General features: G+C 35.6%; 1 long non-coding RNA gene across 1 annotated transcript in view; it reads right to left on the bottom strand.

The window, feature by feature from the left end:
* Positions 1 to 5,759: 5,759 nt before the first annotated feature.
* Positions 5,760 to 22,096, bottom strand: part of LOC113933452 — a 37,580-nt gene continuing 21,243 nt past the window's right edge. The window contains exons 2-3 of the long non-coding RNA XR_003523348.1: positions 7,594 to 7,717; positions 5,760 to 7,375 (exon numbers count right to left, since the gene is read on the bottom strand). This is a non-coding gene — a long non-coding RNA (uncharacterized LOC113933452). The remainder of the gene's footprint in view (positions 7,376 to 7,593; positions 7,718 to 22,096) is intronic.

The following is a 22,096-nucleotide window of genomic DNA, read 5'->3' as shown; positions in this document are numbered from 1 at the left end:
GAAACTAACTTACCATTTATTATTTTATTCTAGAATTACTATTAATATTAATTAACTACAAAGAAATATCTGTTATTTTCCTTAATATATAGCAGAATAAAAGGTCAAAGGGGCGGTCCATTAACCTAGGAGTGCCACAAAGATCGTTTTTAAAAATCTTTTGTACTAAAAATAAAGGAGAGTGATTTATAATTCTAGGGACAACTCTGAAAATAAGAGTAAATTAAGCATTACAAACATGATTTTTAGCACTTCTGGTTAAAGCTCTTCTCAATTTTCCAGTTAATACCTGCCTCTTCTTTGTTTCTTCTAATCACCGTGTATCTCCCTTCCTCCGGTCCAGCATTCAGAACTCACAGTGGCCTGGGAGGTGTCTCTCAAGCGTCAGGGTGGCTGGTTGAGAACCCTGGTGCTCTCCCTGCCTGCACTGCCAGGTGCTTAATTGGCTCAGCTAGAATAACTCAAGGCACTGCCAGGTGCTTAATTGGCTCAGCTAGAATAACTCAAGGTGAACTCTTCCAGAGCCGAGACTCATGTTACATTAGCTTCAGTGACACCTTTTAATGCTTATGATATTTTTCTCCCTTTATTTCAAAAGTGCTCAGGGATTTGCAGGATTGTGCAAAGAACTCAATTCTAACTATGTACATAAACTTTTCTTTTTTTAAAAAAAAGACAATGTAAAACATTTAAAAAGCACTGCTTATTTCACTTTGTAATTTATTTGCAAATTGATTTCTTCTGAAATACATATATTGTGTTCCTAAGATAAATCATACCTGGTCATGATGTATGATCCACTTTATAAATTGTTGAATCAGATTTGTAAAATTGTGTTTCGATATTGTACATCTATGTTAATGGGGGATATTGCCTATAGTTATTTTCTCACATATACAGTTGATCCTTGAACAATATGAGTGTGAACTGCGTGGATCCACTTATACATGGATTTTTTCCAGTATAGTACCATAGATGTATTTGAAGTGCATTTACATTATGATATAGATATTATATACTGGAGAAATAACTGAGGTGAATGGACATGTAAAAAAGGAATGCAATTTTGTATAACCAGGCCTCTAATATTTAAGATGAATGATTCAATCTCACAGTCTGAGGAAAAATCCTTTTTTTAAAGCACTTTTTCTTGTTGCCATTCTTTCTTGTATCTCAGAAAAGTGATAGAAAAGCATAATTTTTGCGGGTATTCCTTTTATGTTTTTCTGTGGTAGATACTCACACTTTTTCATATGAGTGCATGGATGGTAATTTTTTTCGATTGCTTTGCATATCCCCAAATTTCTTTATATCTTTCTCTCTTTATGTCTTCTTTTATAACTGATAGTTTCTATTAATAGTCCTTCAAAATGTGGAGAGGAAATTATTTCATAGTGTTCTAGCACTCACTGAGGCTAAAGAGAAATCTGATATTCATTTCATTGTAAGATACCAGATTTTCCACTCTGGAAGCTTTCTTGATTTTTCTCTTTATTTTGGGATTCTAGACCATTTATAGGCATAGACATTTTATCCATTTATTATGCTTGTATGTGGTAGGCTCTTTTAATCAAAATATACAACTATTTTTTTAACTCGGAAAATTTTTGAGTTAAAAATGATAATGCCGATTATTTAATTATTTTCTGCCTTCTGTTGTTTCTGATTTTTGCTCATGGAACTCTTATTCCTATATATTTGAACTTTGGAATTTATTCTCTGTGTTTCTGAACTTTGCTATTTTTCTTTTGTCTTTTCTGCAAATTATTTAATTGTTCTGTGCTTCAGTTTTCCCATCTGTAAAATGGGGGTAATAGTATTTTATTGGATTATTTGGTAATGTCAAGTCCTTAGAACAGTGTCTGGCACAGAATAAGAGTAAAATATGTATTCTGTGGTGTATAGTAGGTCTACAAATAACTCTACATTATGGGAGATTTCTTTGATTTTATGTCTTGGTTACTAGCTTGGACTTGAGAGCTGTTCTTTCTAATCACATTATTTATTGAATTTTTATTTCAACAATCACCTTTTTAAAGTTCCTAAATCTTTCATTGTCTGATTGCTATTTTTCTGTAGCACCTTCTTTTTTTTTATATATATAACTTTATGATTCCTTTAATCTCTGTGGATCACATATGCACACATACATATATTAAATTAGTTTACATTTATTGTAATTTCTGGTTTAGATGACTATAATTTACTTTAATAATAAGAGTAATTATAATAACTTTAAAATATATTATGCTGCTTTCAATTCCCAAATGCTTTAACTTATTTTCTTTATTTTCTTTTCCTGACTTATTTTAGATTGAGTTATCTTATTACCCTCTTTTCCCTGCTATTGGTGTGAATTGACAGATTGTATATCAAGTCTTTTAATTATTAAAATGGAATTTTAACATGCATATTTGACAGAAAAGTCTAAAGTTAATCAGTGCCTATATCTTTTGTTGAAAGAGAATTAGGACCTTACCACAATTAAACTCTGAATAACCACTTTAAACTTAAATGCTATTCTTGTCAGAATTTATTTCTAGTTATTTTTTAATTATTCACAGTTATTTTTTAATACTCACAGGCTTACTAATTTCTTTGCTTCCTATTGCTTCTTGCCAACACCCATTTCTTTGGAGTCCAATTTCCTTCTCCAAGTATGTTGTTGAGCAGTTCTTCTACTGAGAATATTTTGATAAATTCAGTCTTTGAAGTTCTAAAAATGTGTGTTTTTCTCTTTCTCTTGAAAAACAATTTACCATTTTGAAGATATAATTTGTGGCCTCTCCTTACCATTCACCTGTTTTTAGAGATAATTTGTCTTTTCTTTTTGGTTGATTTTAAGATTTTCCTTGACTTCGATGTTCTGAGTTTATCAACAATAGGTTAAGATGTGAGTTTCCTTTTATTTATTTTTCTTTAAGGCTTGCTCTGATTTTAGAATTCCTAGCTTGATCAATTTTGAAAAATCCTCAACCATGATCTCTTTGCCTCTCCTCACTTTCATTGTATTCTCCTCTTGAAACTTCTCCTAGATACGCACTGGATCTTCACATTTTACCTTCCCTGTCTTATAACTTCTCTTTACCGTTCTCCAGCCCTTTATACCTTTGTGCTATAATCAGATATTTTCCTCAAGTCTGTCTTCCAGTTTACTAATTATCTCTTCAGCAGTGTCTAGTGTGTTGTTAGTCCATCCATTTAGATTTATATTTCAGTGACTTTATTTTCCTTTTCTACCTTCTATATTTGGTTCACTTTCAATATGTTTATTTCTTTTTATAGTGTCTTCTATATCTCTTATAATTTCTACCTCCTTTTGTCATTTAAATTATTTTAAATATAATTATTTTATAATCTATTTATGAGCATTATATTATTTTAAGTTCTTGAGATACAAATCCTTTTGTTTGTTGTCTCTTCTGACTCTTACTTAATGGTCAATCATTTTTGCATGTGTTCTGTAATTTTTGATCATGAGTTCATCTTCAGTGGATTATGGTTTTTCTGTGACAGTTCTATTTGTGGGAGGGTTGACACAGAACAGTTTTAGAACAGGTTGACACAAAACCATTGACACACAACAGAGGGTTGTGCCAGATATCAGATGTAGTGAAACCAGACTGGGAACAGTTAATTTTTTTGGCATAGAGAGTCTTTTATCAAATAGATTAAATTCTGACTCTGAATTCCCATCTGACTCTTTTACATTTTCTTTGCTAACCTTAAACTCTGGGCAAAGATAAATTACCTTGTCATATACATGAACTATTGAGCAGTATTTTCCTAGTCTCTCTTTCACTGAGAAAACAGACTGGTTTTATATAAATCTCTGAGTTTCAATTAGTACACACTTATGCACCAAACATCTTTTCTTCTTTTACAACATGGGTATTAGAACCCAAGTGCCTTGTTTGAATTTACTTCTTTATGTTATAATCCCCTAGATCTACAACATTATATTTATTGTCTTGCTTTTCAATTCCCATTTTTGTCTCTTAGGAATTTTCCTCTCTTTTCCTCCAAGTTCAAATTTGTATTAATTTCTTTTGTTGTTTATTTTATATCATTGTTAGTTACTTTAGCTCCTTATTCACACTGCCTACCAATTCATCAACAGAAATTCTAATTATGTTTGTATTTTAAAGTTTATTTATTCTTTTTCTTAAATTACCTCTGTTTTCTCTGATGGTATTTTTTTTCTTTTTTTTTCTGTTATTAGTTTTCCTTAAGTGCCTGGAATCTTTGTTTTTTGTTCATATTTTTGAATAAAGATTTAGTTGATTATTGTAGGCATTTGTTGTGTGTTTCTTCTGAAGTTGTATGGTTGTATAGTTCTGTTCTCCTGACATGCCACACTCTTAAATGAGGAGGCTAGTTCTAGACTCTACAATATTGTCAGGCCTGTTGGAATCTTTATCATTCCTAAAGTAAAGGGAGCTTTACTCTCTCGGGCAGAGTGTTTTAGTGTGTTTCACCACTGGATGGAGCTGCCTTCTCTTTCTATTAATTTCCTTAGTGACCAGTGTGATGGTTCAGTGTTACCTTTGATTTTGCTCTGCTTCTCTTGCAGGCTCCAACAATATATTGACTCCTTTCCCATATAGGGGAACATATTCAAGTTTTATCCATGAGGGCTAAAAACCCTGCTTTATATACTTTGTCTAGGAAGAGGCTGGGAAGGAGGGAAAGCTGTCCAAATGATCGAGTTGTGCGAAAAGCAACTATATTTAATTGTCATCACAGTTCACTCTTTCTCTTTGTGGTAGCTGACTCTGAGCCTTTCTTTGGAAAGGGCAATTCTTACTTCGGGTGTTTGGAGATAAAACTTTTCCTGACTTGTTTTCTCCATCAGTCAGAAATTTTCTGGTCCTTTGGTAGTCCTCCTTCTAGTTTACCAGCCCTCTTATGTTTCCATTCCTTTAAAAACACTTTTAGTGTCTTTTCAGGAAGACCTCCTTAAAGAGTAGAGGTACATGAATATATTCAGTCTGCCATCTTAAACTAGAAGCTTACCAATATTTTAGAAGCCAAACATTTAAATAAAGTAAAGAAGCAAATGCATTTTTAAGTTTTTATATTAGTTTAAGTAGGGCATATAAATATGAAAGTGCACAAATATAAATGTGCAGCTCAATAAATTTTTATGAAGTGAACACATCCATGTGGTTAGATCAAGAAATAGAATCCTGAGGTGTCTGGGTGGCTCAGTTGGTTAAACATCCGACTCTTGGCCTCAGCTCAGGTTGTGATCTCATGGTCTGTGATCTCACAGGTGGTGAGATTGAGCCCCATGTCGGGCTCTGCATTCAGTGGGGAGTCTGCTTGAGGATTCTCTCCCTCTGCCCCTCCCCCCACTTGCACGCACGCTCTCGCTCTCTCTCTCAAATAAATAAATAAATCTTTATTAAAAAAAAAAAATAAAATCCTGCCAGGATCCCAACCACATGTGGCTATTGATCACTTATAATGTGGCTAATACAACTGAACAACACAATTTAAAATTTTATTTGATTTTAATTATTTTAAAAGTAATACCCACATATGCCTAGTGGTAACTGTATTGGACATCTCAAGGTTAGATGATACAGGGTCTTGTGGTTCATATTACAAATTTTGTCCTATCCTAACAGCAGTCGGAAGTTTTTCACAAGGGAAAGACATAAGATTTGTCTTCACAAAAGATCAGACTGGCTGCAAGTGGAGAAGGACCTCTCTCAGCTTTCTCATGGCCATTTTGTTTGTTTTTTTTTCCCCAGGAAGTAAAAGATCATTTTGGATGTTCTTCCTCAATTTTTTGGTTTTATTGAGATGACCATTGGGCATGGTTGCAGGTGTCACAGGCCATTTTTTTTCCCTTTTGCCACTGATCACACTTACATGTGAAATCTCAGACTACTTCCTAAGGAGACTACTTTATTTTTTTATAATGTGCTGTCTGTACACTGGTCACTGCCACCAGAATGAGTCCAAGTGTGTCGTTCAGGTAGCTCAAAAGGTATAGTAGTTTAGCTTTCCAGCATAAAAATTTGAGAAATCTAGAGATGTACAAAAGTTTCATATAAAAGAATATGATGAGTAGTAATACAACAGGATTTTAAATTTTCTCCTAAATACCAACCTGCAAGTAATCCAGTCCCTCTTCATTAGTTGAACCATTAACTGCATATAAGTCCTTTTATTGCTCATTCCATCAATGACTTACTGATACCTTTCAGATTCATGAATGATTATTTATATATAGATTTGACTAAACATTTTACTTTCTACTGAAGTAATTGTCTGCTCTCAGGTTCTCCTTCTTCTAGGGTGCTCATCTTTCTTTTATCCTGGAAGCATGATGAGTTCATGGATTTGGAAAGAGTTCTATGTAGCAGAAGTGAAGGGCATAAAGCAGAGGGAAGAGCGGCAGAAATTTGCAGTAGAGAAGATTGTAAAGGCAGGTCAGTGCTAGACCATTATTTAACTGAAACCTATAGAACACTGCCAAAGAATTTTAAACATTGGGAATGGTACAGTATCCCAATTGTTATCTATCCTATAGAGAGAAGATGGAGTCAAAAGTTTGCAGCTCCCATCACATTTCCCTGTAGTACAAAAGTTTTGAATGCTTCCTCACAGCCTTCTGAATCAAGATCAGACTGTTTTAAGATTTCTAGGTCCCTAAGGGCACAAATAGCACAATTAATGTAAAAATGTTTTAACAATACCAAGTTATGATTAAAAAGTAAAATGAACAGGTACCATTTCAAGTTAGTGAAACATTAAATAAGAATTAGATCATTATGGACATGAGACTTCATTAGGGAAATGGAAATTGAATTATATTTTAGCAAATGCATGCATTTATATGCAGATGCTTAGCTGCTTATACGTTGAACAAAGATTGATGTGACCAGGCAGGAGGATATTTCAGGACAAAAGAAGTACACAGACACAAGAGTGGGCATGAATGCTACATGTGAGGAACAGTGAAGAAGTCTGACCTGACTAGACAGAATTGAACAGATCACTATCTAGAGAGAGACTGAACTGGGAGAGGATCACTTGACAAAGCCCTTGATCTGAGTGAGAGCAGATTCTTGAACAGAGAGAGCACTTAACAGGAAGTTTTATTTTTGAAATTTGGTGAGGTTCAAGAAAGACCTAAGGGGAGAAATTCTGGAGAAAAAGAAATGTTAATGCCCATTAGTCAGCTGTATTCTAACAAATGTGCACTAAGTTGAAATGTTGAATTTGTTTTTCTGAATGTAGAATTCTGAGGAAATGAGAGGCAGGAAGATTTGGATGAACTGGGCACTGATCGCTGCAGGAAAGGCAGTGCTGATGGAAAAGTTGATTCCTGACTTGAGTGAGTCCTGAGAAGTGGAGATTTCTGTGGAAATGAAAAAGTACACAGAATTCAACCACAGTTATGATTAGAACCTTCCCTAGCACCGTTCAACAATGTAAATCATGGTTCCTATTTATTTTCTCAGCATGTTATTATTCCCCTGCATCCATCTGTTTTAAAGTCTTTTCTAAAGTTGTAAAATGATAAAGTTCAATATTCTCAAAATAAACCCCCCAACTTAACAGTTTTACTATATTTACCTGTACAGTCACACGTGGTGTTTATAATTCCACATAGACTTGTAAGAGGCTTATCCTTCATCATATATAAAAGTCTGTGATTAGTAGTATTTCTCTCAGCTGCTAACATAAAAAGGATCTAAACCTAGTTGGAAAATAAATAAATAATTGTTAATAGAAATAAAGGGAACACTATTTAAAATGACAGAAAATACACTTTATGAAGAAAAACAATAAGGATCCAAACATAGTGAGACATTATCTATGGAAGGTAACATATTTTTTAATGGCTTTTATTCAAAATCTAGTGTTACTGTTTCTTTTTTTTTTATTTTATGATGTTATGTTAATCACCATACATTACATCATTAGTTTTGGATGTAGTGTTCCATGATCCATTGTTTGCGTATAACACCCAGTGCTCCACGCAGAACGTGCCCTCTTGAATACCCATCACCAGGCTAACCCATCCCCCCACCCCCTTCCCCTCTAGAACCCTCAGTTTGCTTCTCAGAGTCCATCGTCTCTCATGGTTCATCTCCCCCTCTGATTTCCTCCTCTTCATTCTTCCCCTCCTGCTGTCTTCTTCTTCTTCTTTTTTTTTTTTTTTTAGCATATAACGTATTATTTGTTTCAGAGCTACAGGTCTGTGATTCATCAGTCTCACACAGTTCAGTTTCTTTTTATCTTCCTCCCTCTTTCCCTTTCCCTACATTCCTTTTTTCTTTCTTCCAAGATGAAAGAACTGACAGTTTTCATCAATATGAACTGGTTTATCTTCACTTGGAAGAATGAAGGAAAAAACTCTAAAGTAGCCTTACAATTACTCATAAAACACAAAATGATTCAATGGAAATCTTTGGAGGATATTATTCACCCATATGTCTTGATAACTTGATGCTTTTTGTGTGTGTGATTTGTGTGCAAGTTATGTTAATTATACATCATGTTTAGAAAACTACTTTTCTGTTGAACAGTGTAAATGTCAGTCTCATTAGCCATCATTATTACCTGCCAGCAAGAAGATGTTTTCAGTGAATGATAATTTCCCTTCATGGTTCTGTGGATGCATACAAGTGTAAAAATTATTTTTTATGCTATCTTATTTTCCGTGTTCATAACCCTTTTTCTTCTTTTCAAACTGTTTTCAAACCAACTTCTATACTTGAAAAAGAAAAAAACTGGCCTGATATTAAGCCAGTAGTTTGAACTAGTTCAGACTGATTCATGGACAAAAGAGAGAGCAGATTCATGGAAGACCCACTTTTTTAAGAATCAAATTCTAATAATGGTAACAAGGTAATTTTAAAGGTGAGAGTGGGGGAAGTGCATTCTCTGATGTAATATTGATTATCTAAAATGTCCAATTTTAGCATGACCAATATAAGTGACTCCATCTTTGTTCCTCTTACAACTGGATAGTGCCTATTAGGTCTAGATATTAGTGGGATTTTAATAAAATATGCTTTTTAAAAGAAATCATATAAATATATATTTATATTCCTCCAGTCCTCTGGTATCATCACTATGAAAGATTTTATGCTTTTCAAATAATTTTCACACCCATTGTCTGTTTCTTTTGACTTCTACAATAACATGCTGTGGTATGATCAGAGGAACCTAGAGATCATCTACCCTAAATCCATATTTTATGGCTACACTGAGACCCAAAGAAGGAAAATGATCTACTAGCAGAGAAAGCACATTTTCTATGCTGCACATTCGACATGGGACACATGTCAAATTTAAATCAAAAAAATTTAATACATATTTGCTAAATCATATTATTACTCTCTTTTAAATATGAGCAAAACCCAAAGGCATAGAGAAGGAAGTGCCGTAAATGAGATATCATAAATTGATGGTAAAAGAAACTTGAATCAGTGTTTACTTCCCTTTCCTACTCTATCTCTGGACCTGTCACACAATTGAAAATCTAGATTCAAAATAATATGTTCAAGGTTGGAACTTCTAAAGACCTATTGAACAAGGAGCCAGGGATCAGACAACAACAGAATATTAAACAGTTTTCACTGAGGAATATAGCACACCCAGAAAAGAACAGAAATTATTTAGGAACTGTTTCGTAAGGCACCATTCCCTGGTCCACACACCGTCATCCAACTGTCATTGCTGATGGGATCTACTAAGTTCAAGTGTATCTCCTTAAAAAAGTGAGAAAGTTCTTAGGGCTTTACCAATGTGGCAAAACGCTTTCCTTAAGAATGACTGAAACCACAGGGCACCTGGGTGGCTCAGTCGGTTAAGCCACCGAATCTTGATGTCAGCTCAGGTCATGATCTCAGGGTCCTGGGATCCAGCCCCGTACAGGCCTCTGTGCTTAGTGGGGAGTCTGCTTGAGGATTCTCTCTCAACTGTCCCTCTGCCCCTCCCTCCCTGCTCTCTCTCCTCTCTTTTTCTCTCTCTCTCATAAATAAATCAATATATCTTTAAAGAAAAAAAATAGTAACTGAAACCACAATATAGAATGGATGATAAAATGTTCACTAAACACATTAAATGTTATGCTACAAATTTCAAATAATATACAGAAATGAATTCAGTGGGATTCTAGGCTAAATTTTCAGACTCTCTTCATTTATGTACAGGTAAAGCACTTAGCCTGATATATTTAAGGAAATTATTCCTCTCCCAGTTTATTTTGCCAAGCTTTTCTGTATTTATCATCTCATTCTGCATTCTTTACAGACTCCTATCTCGTGTTCATCTGTAACACGTTGATCATTTCCCTGTATAAGGGCTGATAAAGTAAACATTGCTGGCTGTTCTCGGCTTGTTAGCAATTTTTCAAAGACCAGACTTCAAATATAAAATGTGAAGTGACGGTAGGGGATGACAGTGGTTGTGGTTGAGTCTGCTGAATTATTTTCCTTCTTCCTTTTGGTATTTGTGCCTTCAACCCTCCCTTTTAGGAACTGCCTATCTCCCCCATCTCTATGTAGTTGGATTGAGGCTGGCAACCATGGTATCTTAACCCCGTCTTCCTGACCAGACTAGACAAGTGAGTTGGATCTGGGCACACAAACAACTCATCCCACACACCAAGGCTTCAGAGATGAGCTGATGAGCCCAGCTGGAACAAGGAGAGCTCTTCCTGAGACTTTTAAGCTAGGGGGAACCTGTCTGGCTTGCCTTTAAGGGTAGGACGCAAGAAAGGGTGCACTTGGACCTGCTTGCAGCCATCTTCCTAAACCTCAGGCTTCCATTAATCCTTAAAGGAGACTTTGTATACATTTTAACATGGTACCCTTTCTTTTAGAAAAACTTTTAATGATCAGCCTATTATTTATTTCTCAATAATAGCAATTACAACAAATGTAACGTCATTCTGTTCGGGTAAATTAAATGAAATTATTGAACATAAAATAAGAAAAAATACAAATATTTAATCACAATAAATGGGAACTTGAAGTTACTATGATATAATAAATCAAAAAGTTACCATTTGCTCTTTTGGAAATAAAATTCTTTTTTGATGTTTATTGGTTGCAGTATCTTGTTTTTTCTTGAGATGTTCTAGGCATTAAGTAATTTTTAATATATTTTCACTTGAAAAAGCTATATTCTCCACTGGTGTCTGGTTTGAGAAAATTTAAGGTTCTTTTATTTATTTTTTATTTTTTATTTTTTAAGATTTTATTTATTTATTTGAGAGAGAGAGAGAACGAGAGATAGAAAGCACAAGAGGGAAGAGGGTCAGAGGGAGAAGCAGACTCCCTGCCGAGCAGGGAGCCCGATGTGGGACTCAATCCCGGGACTCCAGGATCATGACCTGAGCCGAAGGCAGTCGCTTAACCAACTGAGCCACCCAGGCGCCCTTTTAATGTCACAGACTGTACTGGGTCATTAATTGATTTCAAGGGAAAAAGTTGACATAGATATAGTAGCTAAAGCCAAGATTTTTTTCAGTATCATAAACCTTCCTTTTCATGGTAATATTGCAATATCCAATATAGAAAAAGTAAGTTGATTTTGGAATTTAATTTTGGAATATAGATCCACTTGATCAGGGAATTTGCAGCCAAAATCAGTTCTTTTACTCTTTTCACTAGAATTATTCATGTTATATTGCTAAATATCAGTATGAACGTCAGGAGGTTGCAGTTTGTTTATCGACAATTTTTAGACAACATTACTGCTTCATTTTTCTTTTCTTTTCTTTTTTTAAGATTTTATTTATTTGACAGAGAAATACATAGCGAGAGGGGAACACAAGCAGGGGGGAGTGGGAGAGGGAGAAGCAGGCTTCCCGCCGAGCAGGGAGCCCGATGCGGGGCTCGATCCCAGGATCCTGGGATCATGACGTGAGCCGAAGGCAGACGCTTAACGACTGAGCCACCCAGGCGCCTCTACTGCTTCATTTTTCTTCAAAAATGTACTAATCCTTTTGACAGTGCCAAGAAAATTATGTACATTGATTTTTGATGCTTGCATAATTTTGCTCATAACATTAATTTCACTTCAAATACCATGACTGATAATCCTGAACCTTTAAAAAGGAAATATTTGAAACTGGAACTTTGGCTTGTTCTAGAAAATTTTTATTAATATCGATAGTTTCTAAGAGTAAAGCATCCTACCTCCAGCTGAGTTTTTGGTGGCATGCTAGCATCAACTTGGCCATCTCATAGCTTAGTCAGTAAAAATCTCAAGGTGTGTTTGTACTCCGAAGTTTCATCAGAGCTGAAAAATAGTTGCATTGATCTTGGGTAATATAAAATGTGATGGTAACAAGAAAGAACTTAACCTGAATTTTTCATTATCAAATTTACATAATGTACATTGTAAGTAATATATAATACCTAAATCTTTTACTGAGCATTTTTTTTTTTTTGCAGTCTGTTATGTTTTCCACACACGCTTGTGACACTGTTGTATGCTTAGCCTTTGAAATTAGTTTTATGTAGATGCAGTTTTTAAAAATAGGCCACTAACATGTATATAATTCTTTCGGAGCCATGTGTTCTTGGACCAAATACTTACATTTTGGAAATCATTTGGAAATGACTTTTTAAAAAACGCTGCATGGCTTACATGAAAATTTGATCTATAATAATTGAAATATTAACATTAATATATAATAATTGAGAAATACTTAATTAAGAAGGTTTGTATCACCCAAAATAATATCATTCGTTGCATCTGCTATAATTTTAACACTTTGGTTTTGTACTTCATTCCCCAAATGGCATATATATTATAAATGATATATATATGTTATATCATATATATATTATTATCAGTCATTGCTATGGTTTCTGCCATATGAAAAAAAAATCCCATTACTAGGTTCATAAAGTCTCTTGGATGATTCTCTGAACACCATGATTATCTTGCCAAAAATGGAATCATGTAGGAGTTCAATGACAATATACAGTTTCCCCCATTTTTTAAAAAATATTTTATTTATTTATTTGACAGAGCAAGAGAAGATAAGCAGGGGGAGTGGCAGAGAGAGAAGGAAAAGCAGACTTCCCACTGAACAGGGAGCCTGATGTGGGGTTCGATCCCAGGACCCTGGAATCATGACCAGAGCGGAAGGCAGATGCTTAACCGACTGAGCCACCCAGGTGCCCCTCCCCCATTTTTATATAGTCTCTTTCTGCAGCATTTTTTTTTTTTAAGATTTATTTATTTATTTTGGAGGGGAGGGGAAGAGGGAGAGGAAAAGTGAGACTCTCAAGCAGACTCCCCATTGAGCATGGAGCCCATGCAGGGCTGGATCTCACAACCCTGAGATCATGACCTGAGCAGAAATCAGGAGTCCGATGCCTAACCGAACGAGCCACCCAGACACCCCTCTTGCCGCAGCATTATTAATAACATTTTTCAAATCGGATGTCACTTTTGAACACTGAGCACATCAGTATGGGCATGCAATTCCATTTCTTCATATTTACTAAAATCTGTAATAAATGCTGCCCACCCACAATTGCACCCTTCTTATTCTTCAAATTATCATTTTTTTTGTATCCCCAAAGTGTTTTTTTAACAAACAAAATGCAGAATCTTTTCAGATAGAATAAAGTGACTAGAATATGGGATTACTTGTAACCACCTGGATGGTTTTTGTGTGTTATAGGTTCCCCCAAACCTCCTACTTATAATGTAGTGTCATTTTTTAAACTTTAAATTTCTTACTTGGTGTAGGTAATTGTCAACAAAATTTTGTGTTAAATAATATTCAAATTTTATGTCTATGTACCCAGGTTGGCAGAAAATAGATTTAGTTCAATGACATTTTTAGGGTTGTTTTTTTTTTTTAAAGATTTTATTTATTTGACAGAGAGAGACACAGTGAGAGAGGGAACACAAGCAGGAGGAGTGGGAGAGGGAGAAGCAGGCTTTCCATGGAGCAGGGAGCCCGATGCCGAGCTTGATCCCAGGACCCCAAGATCAGACCTGAGCCGAAGGCAGATACTTAACAACTGAGCCACCCAGGCACCCTGAAATTTTTAGTTTTTAAATTTTATTTTGTTTTGCATTTTTTTTAATCATAAGTTTTGGTTGACATGGAAGCAGAAGTGAAATTCACAACCTCTACTCTCTGTAGGGAGCATGTTTCCAGGTTACATTTTGTTCAAAGTAGTAACTATGAATACTTGTCCTTTTGCTGCAAATTTACATCCATTTCTGCCACATATATATATATATTCAATATTCCACATATTTTAAACTTTGCTTCTCTAATGGCTTTCCGTGATCTGTTTTCTGATTCAGAAAATTTTTAAATTTATATTTTCTTCTGATATCTGGAGAAAAATAATATCATGATTTGTATTTTGTTTAAAAATTTGTAATATTTTGAAAAAATTTTGTGTGATAAGCCGTTAAATTTTAGCAGCAGTTAATTTTGTGTTGATGAATTTTCTGTAATGACAACATTGTTACAATCATTAGATTATTATAAAATGATTATTATATAATGATTATACATATAATTTATGTCTAAATAATACTTTGTGAGTTATAATTGGTAAGTTAGTATTGGTCATTACATGAGGATTTGAAGCATAATGACTAATTTAAACATATATTTAAATTGAGAACTCAGAAATTCTATTCTAGCAGAGTAAACAACAGACAGATGACATAAGCTGCAGTTTGAAACATCAATTTACCCAGTCCAGTCATACCCCAACAAGAGATTTTTTAAAAAATTGAGATATTTACCAGTACATCAGTGTAATAAGCAAAAAAACCTGCACTTTGTTTAGAAGCAGAGGTTATTTTATTTTATTTATTTATTTTTTTAAAGATTTCATTTATTTATTCATGAGAGACAGAGAGAGGCAGAGGGAGAAGCAGGCTCCCAAGGAACAGGGAGCCCAATGCGGGACTCGATCCCAGGACCCTGGGATCACGACCTGAGCCGAAGGCAGACGCTTAACCATCTGAGCCACCCAGGCGCCCAGCAGAGGTTATTTTAGATGATGTTAGATCAATAGGTTTTTTGAGTTTTAAGTTAATTCCATTTTTCTAAGTCAAAGTAGAATGACATACATTTACCATATTAGAATGAGACACTTACTGCCATCTGTCCCAAAATTGTCTTAACAAATATGGAAATTGCCCATCTTTAGAGTCAATAAAACTGTAATCATAGATTAAAGGAGTCCATGATGCAACTAGTATTCCTTTAGATGTGGTGTCCTTATGCAGTGAAAAACCTAAACAGCCACACGTTTTGGCTTTGTCCCAACCCCATGGAGAAAACCTGTCAGGACCTGAGCTTTTCCAGAATTCATGTCAGCTGAGGTAAATTTGATCTCTTTGTCAATCATCTCTTCTTTGTGGCATGTTTTTGTATGACTGAAAAAGATACAACTCTTGCCAGCATTATGCATTAGAAGTTGTGTCTATGTAGTACTGCTTTGGGAATATAACGTCCATAACCTGGCAAGTTTTACTTTAATCACTGTAGCCGAAAAAGTTTGAAGTTTTTTGTCTGTGTTGAGGGACACTCTTTCTTTTTTCCTTTTGTGAACAAACTAGAGGGATTTGGAGTAGACGAAAAGCCTGCTCTTTGCTTGGATGTGTGAAAGGACCAAGGTTCAAACACTGGCCCATCTGCACATGACTGTTGGGTGTCTTTCACTTGTTTTCATTTGAGGTCAAAGGTGTGAGCGCACAGATGATATACAAGAGGGCCAGGGTCGGGTGAGGGATCTACTAGGAGCAAACTCATTGACTATGCAGGGAGTTGCCCAGATCAGTTTTCTACCAACATACTGATTTGTTGAATATATACTGCCCAACTGAGATCATAAAAAAAATGTATATATGTTAATATACATATAAATAATATGTATACACTTTGAGAAATATAAAGGTAGAAAGTGTTATTTATTTCACTCGTTTATAGCACACCAGCTAGGAAAAGAAAGGTTAGATACCTAGCCAGTGGTTCTTGTGCTCAGCTAAACATTAAAATCACCTAGGTCCACATTAAAGATAAGGGTTCCTAGGCCTTACTTCAGAGTTGTGGAATCAGTAGAGCTGATGTTGTGCCCAGGAATCTGTATATTTTTAAAACTACAGAGGTGATCTGATAGCCAACCAGCTACTGGATTTTCCTTTTCTTTTTTCACTCTGATTCTTCCAAATCTCTGTTGTTCTGTATCACAGAATATGCATGCCTCTAAAAGTGGTCATTTAAAAAAATCACCAAAGGGGCGCCTGGGTGGCTCAGTCCGTTAAGTATTCAGCTCTTGGTTTCTGCTCAGATCATGATCTCAGGGTTGTGAGATCGAGCCCCGCACTGGGCTCAGCGCTCAGCTCAGCGGGGAGTCTGCTTCAGATTCTCCCTCTCCCTCTGCCCCCTACCCCCTGCAAGCTCTCTCTCTCTCTAAAATAATAAATAAATACATCTTTAAAAAAATACCAAGTATCTACCATGTATATAGCATTGTCAGCAGCATTATAGGAAATCCAAATAAGATCCAAGTTTTTAAAAATTGTAGTTGACATGCATTGTTACATTAGTTTCAGGTGTGTAACATAGTGATTTGACAAGTCCATATATTATGCTGTGCTCAGCACAAGTGTAGCTGCCCTCTGTACCGGACAATGCTAGGACAATACCACTGACTACATTTCCTATGCTGTACCTGTTATCCTTGGGCTGTTCATTCCATCACTGGAAACCCGGTACCATTCACTCCCCTTTACTTTGCCCAACATCCCACCACCTTCTTTCCTGGCAACCACCCATTTCTTCTCTGTATTTATGGTCTGTTTCTGGTTTTATTTCTGGGTTTTTAAAATTATTATTATTTCCTTTTTTTAAGATTTTTTTTTAATTTATTTATTTGACAGAGAGAGACACAGCGAGAGAGGGAACACAAGCAGGGGGAGTGAGAGAGGGAGAAGCAGGCTTCCCGCTGAGCAGGGAGCCAGATGCGGGGCTCGATCTCAGGACCCTGGGATCATGACCTGAGCAGAAACCAAGAGCTGAATACTTAACCGACTGAGCCACCCAGGCGCCCCATTATTATTTCCTTTTAAAAATTCTTTTTATTTTTATTTTTTAAAGATTTTATTCATTTATTTGAGAGAGAGAGCAAGAGAGAGAGAGCACAATCAGGGGGAGGAGCAGAGGGAGAGGGAGAAGCAGGCTCCCCGCTGAGCAGGGAGCCCGACACGGGACTCAATCCCAGGATCCTGGGATCATGAATGGAACCCAAGGTAGGTGCTTAACTGACCAAGCCACCCAGGCACTCCTCTTTTTATTTTTTTAATTAAAGAACATTTAAATCCAGTATAGTTAACATACACTGTTACATTTGTTTCAGATGTACAACATAGTGATTCAGCACTTCCATACAACACCCAGTGCTCATCACAAGTGCCCTCCTTAGTCCCCATCACCTGTTTAACCCATCCCCCACCACCACCCCTCTGGTAACCATCAGCTTGTTCTCTACAGTTAAGAGACTGTTTGTTGGTTTGCTTCCCTCTCTCCTTTTTTCCCCTTCCTTTGTTCGTTTGCTTTGTTTCTTAAATTCCACATATGAGTGAAATCATATGGTATTTGTCTTTCCCTGATTTATTTCACTTAACATAATACCCTCTAGGTCCATCCATGTTGTTACAAAGAAAATCTCATTCGAGATCCAGTTTTTCAGGAGTTTAGAATCTGGTAGGGGAGAGAGAAGATAACCTGTAAATGGTAAGGCTATGGGCAAAAGCATTACACTACTTGTTCCATTCACAAGAAATTGATGGTGCTTCTCCAGGTCTTGGTTATTTTAACCTATGCGTGGTGTCATTGGCGGGGCTTCCTAGCTGGCATTCAGAGATGAAGGGCAAGTGAAGTATTATATGCAGGTTGAGGACATTGAATATAATAATACTTTGTCTTATGGGAAAAGATAGGAATAATTAAAAATTCCTACCTTGAGTTAATATAAATAGAGAACTATATTTTAAGATTTAATATTTCATGGAGGCTTGCTATGCACCCTTTCATTATTGTTGTGGATATATTGTCTACGTTTACTTAAAAATATAAAAGTGTTATTTTCTGAACTGATCTATAATTTATAAGGAACATAATTATAATTACAGATACTACCATATTATTATTATTATTCTGCATTCCTAGTGCTAGAATGATAGCTTAATGCTTATGATAATTCCTTCCCTATTTCTCCACAACTGATTTATCACTTGTCTGACCCAACTTCCCAGCACACCATTGTTCCATTTTCTCTGTACCTCTCACTTCACAGAGGAATGTTAATAATGGAATATGTTATTCAGTTATTCATTTGCAGGCTTCTAAGATGCCATGCTCTATAATTAATCACCATCACAAATATTCTCATATACATGCTTTATACATATGTACTCTTACCGGGTCAGCTTATTCTAAGCATTGTTGCAAATCACAGCCTATAGTTACAAGATAGTAAAATGCATAAGGTAAGCATAGATTTGCAAGGTATTTTCAGTCAGGTGCAAATATTGGAGATCTTTTGCTTTGAAGTAATACGTATGCTAACAGGATGAAAAGTAACCATTTTGGGGGCGCCTGGGTGGCTCAGTCAGTTAAGCGTCTGCCTTTGGCTCAGGTCATGATCCCAGGGTCCTGGGATCAAGTCCTGCATGGGGCTCCTTGCTCAGTGGGAAGCCTGCTTCTTCCTCTGCCTGCCACACTCCCTGCTTGTGCTCTCCCTCTCTCTCTCTGACAAATAAATAAATAAAATCTTTAAAAAAAATAAAAGTAAATAAAAAACCATTTTGTATTATGTTTAATAGTACTGTTTTTATAGCTTTTACATATTTACAAAATAGTTTTACAAAAAATTGGTGAAAAGGTGGGACTCTTTTTCTCCACACAGTGAAGTTGGTAGCATATTGACTCTAAATAGAAAATTTCACCTGGCCTTGTGTCTTTCACTAAGGACAAGGAACTTACCAGATATTAACCAATTAAGAGAGCTACACTTTACAGATTTTTAAATGAAGTATCTTCCCTCTACCTGTATTTCTCTTGATCTGCAGAATAGATGGATTTCTCAAAAGGTAGGGGGCTATAAAGTAAATATACTTTCTTTGGGGAGAGTTGTAACCCCCTGTATATGGGGACCCTCTATTCCTTTTTTTCCTATTAGTTTAATGGCACTGACCATAACGTGGGAAAGAGTTTATTTTCTTCCAGTTAGGATGAAAAAGCTACATGTATGATACTTGGGATTCAACCCAGTTCCAAAAATGCCAACTCTAGAGCAAGGATGTAGCCAGAAATTGAAATAAGAGTGAAATAATCAGATCAGTATCAGAAACACAGGAATCAGAATTTCAGCTAGGCAGAGGTGCCAGAAAAATTGATGTTAAGAAACATAGCTTGTTTGAGTGAGGTTTGCTCATCCATTTATTTACTCACTCACTCACTCCATTCATTCATTCATTTATTCATTCATTCAGCAAACATCTGTGGATCAATTACCCTGTGCAAGGTCCTTCCCTTTATGGGACTCAAATTGAGGGGTGTAGGAGGTGGGAGGTGGAGGCAGACAACATTTTTATTTAACTGGCATTGTGATAGGAAATATTAGACTGTACGTAGTACTATATAAATGGGAACCCAGGGGCTAAAGAAAGCTGCCATGAAGAAGCAAAGACTGAGATGAGCTTAAAGGGTAAACAGGAATTGTTAGAACAGAATAATGTCCAAAAGCATGAAGTCTGGACTAAATTTCCAAGCTGGAGTCAGTACAGGTACTCTGGGAGGCCAGATGGTAGGGAGGCATGTGATGTTAGTGAGCATAGTGCAGGGCAGAGCTCAAAGACTGGGACAGCAGATGGGAACAGTTCAGATCCCAGGTTCACCTTTACTAGCTACATTACCTTGAACATACCAACTTATTTGAGCCTCAGTTTCTTTAACTGTCGTAAATAAACACTACATGTAAAATAAATAATGGATACTAACATCTACCTAGCAACAGTGTTGGGAGAACTAATCTTAGAATTCTAGTATTACTGAATTTATTACTTCATCCACATAACTAGCTAACCAATAATAATTCAGAGCTCCTTTGGGTTGCTTTTGGAGTTTATTATGAGTTATTCCCTAATGCTCAAATTGTGATATTTATTTGTTCTGCAGTCAGGATTCCCATTAATAGTGTCACATACCTAACATAGCATTTTTGTAAAGAATTTGGTCTAGGTTTCATATTCTGAAAAGGGAGGTGGGGGTGAATTTTTATGAAATAATCAAAAACAAAAACAAAAATAGTGCATCTTAGAAGACATGAATTGACTTTGTCACTAGGGGGAGACCTTGCCAGGTTTTGAAACTTGCCCCAGCTTTCACAGAGAAAAATTTTTTCTTTCCTTGGCATCTCAGGAGGAATGATGATGTAGGAAGAGGCATTGAGAAAACTTGGCAGTCTCAGCAGGACTGGAGCACTCTTCTCTTCTCTTCCCTTCTCTTCTCTTCTCTTCTCTTCTCTTCTCTTTTTAGTGGCCCTTGACTAAGTGTGTTCTATGTGGTGGAGAATAAACCTTAGGGGATACAGACACCAAGGCAGCCTAGGTGACTGAACCAATGGTTTCGGTTCAATTCCCTTGGGTTTCTGGCAGTGTTATACAGAATCCTGGAAGCATCACATGGGGCCAAGACTTCAGAGAGGGACAAGTCCAAGAGGAATCGAGTATCTTCTCATGGCAGACATCTGAGAGCATGGACATTTACTAAACACGGCATTTTTCTCATTGGAATTTTCAGTGACCACAGACAGTGTATGAATATGCATATATATACTTTTTTCTATTATATATTTTTCCACTAATTACATTTCACTCTGTAGTCTTGAATCATAAGCACTTGGGAAGAAGTGAAGGTGGCCTATCTTGACCATTGTAGAGAAGGAGAAAACCAAGAAGGAAATGCCTCTCAAAGATAATATTCCACGAACTAATTACCCGAGGAACTAACTCACAGAGGCTCTGCTGACACAGGTGTTAGAATTACATTCAGTTAATTATACGTCTTATCAAACAGAACTTCAAGCTTAGAACTTGGTTAACGGCAGACCTATTTAACTTCTTAACTCTAATCTAGCAGTGCATATATTTTATTTTATAGAGGATACTTGGAATAAAACAGTAGGCTTTTATTTAGGAAAATTAAGAATTAATATAAGCATGAAATATAATTGGTCATGAAGCTGTTTTAAAAAATAATTTCAGGTATACTGTAGATATTAAATGCTTCTAACTGTATAGTTTATAAATATCAAATTCGAAACCTCTTGCCCCAATGCCAACTTATATTTAACAACTTGGCTATTGCCTTACTAAGCGTCCTTTCTTAAGTCCTTGTGAGTGCCATTAATATAAAGTTCAGGATATTCCCCAAATTATACTATGTATGGCTGAACTGGGTGTTTCTAGAAAACTAGTGGAAATACTTTAAGAGTATTTTTTTCTGATTATAAAAATGAATGCATGATAAAGAAATTTTAAATCCTCTGTAATTTCTTCACTAAGTGATAACCACTGTAGACACGTTGAGCTATTTTCTTTTAGCCATTATTCCATGAAAATTTTTTTAGAAAGATTATTTAGATTCTGTATGTACAATTTTATATTCTGATCCTATCTTTCCCCCAGAGAACATGCTTTGATGTTTCCATACTCATTGCTTTCTACAAATGGGGCACATTTCATACTCTCCTTTTAAGCACAAAATCACTTATTTTTTAAACTCTATAGTTATTCATCCTTTTCTCTTATTAAAAATCTTTGTAAATATAATTTTAATGGTCATAAGATATTTCATCACAGGGATATATCCCAACTTACTCTACAAACTCCTTATTGTTAGGTATTTAGTTGTGTCCAATAAATAATTTTGTAATTAATGTCTCTGTTCATAAAATTTTAGCCACATTTCATTGTATTTAATAAGGATCTTTTGCATGGATTAGATAATTGTATTTTAAAATAAAAATTATAAACCACTAATAGAAATACCAAAAGTATAAGA

This window comes from Zalophus californianus, chromosome 10 (assembly GCF_009762305.2).
Source record: "Zalophus californianus isolate mZalCal1 chromosome 10, mZalCal1.pri.v2, whole genome shotgun sequence".
Lineage (NCBI taxonomy): Eukaryota > Metazoa > Chordata > Mammalia > Carnivora > Otariidae > Zalophus > Zalophus californianus.
This window is presented reverse-complemented; position numbering and strand designations above follow the sequence as displayed.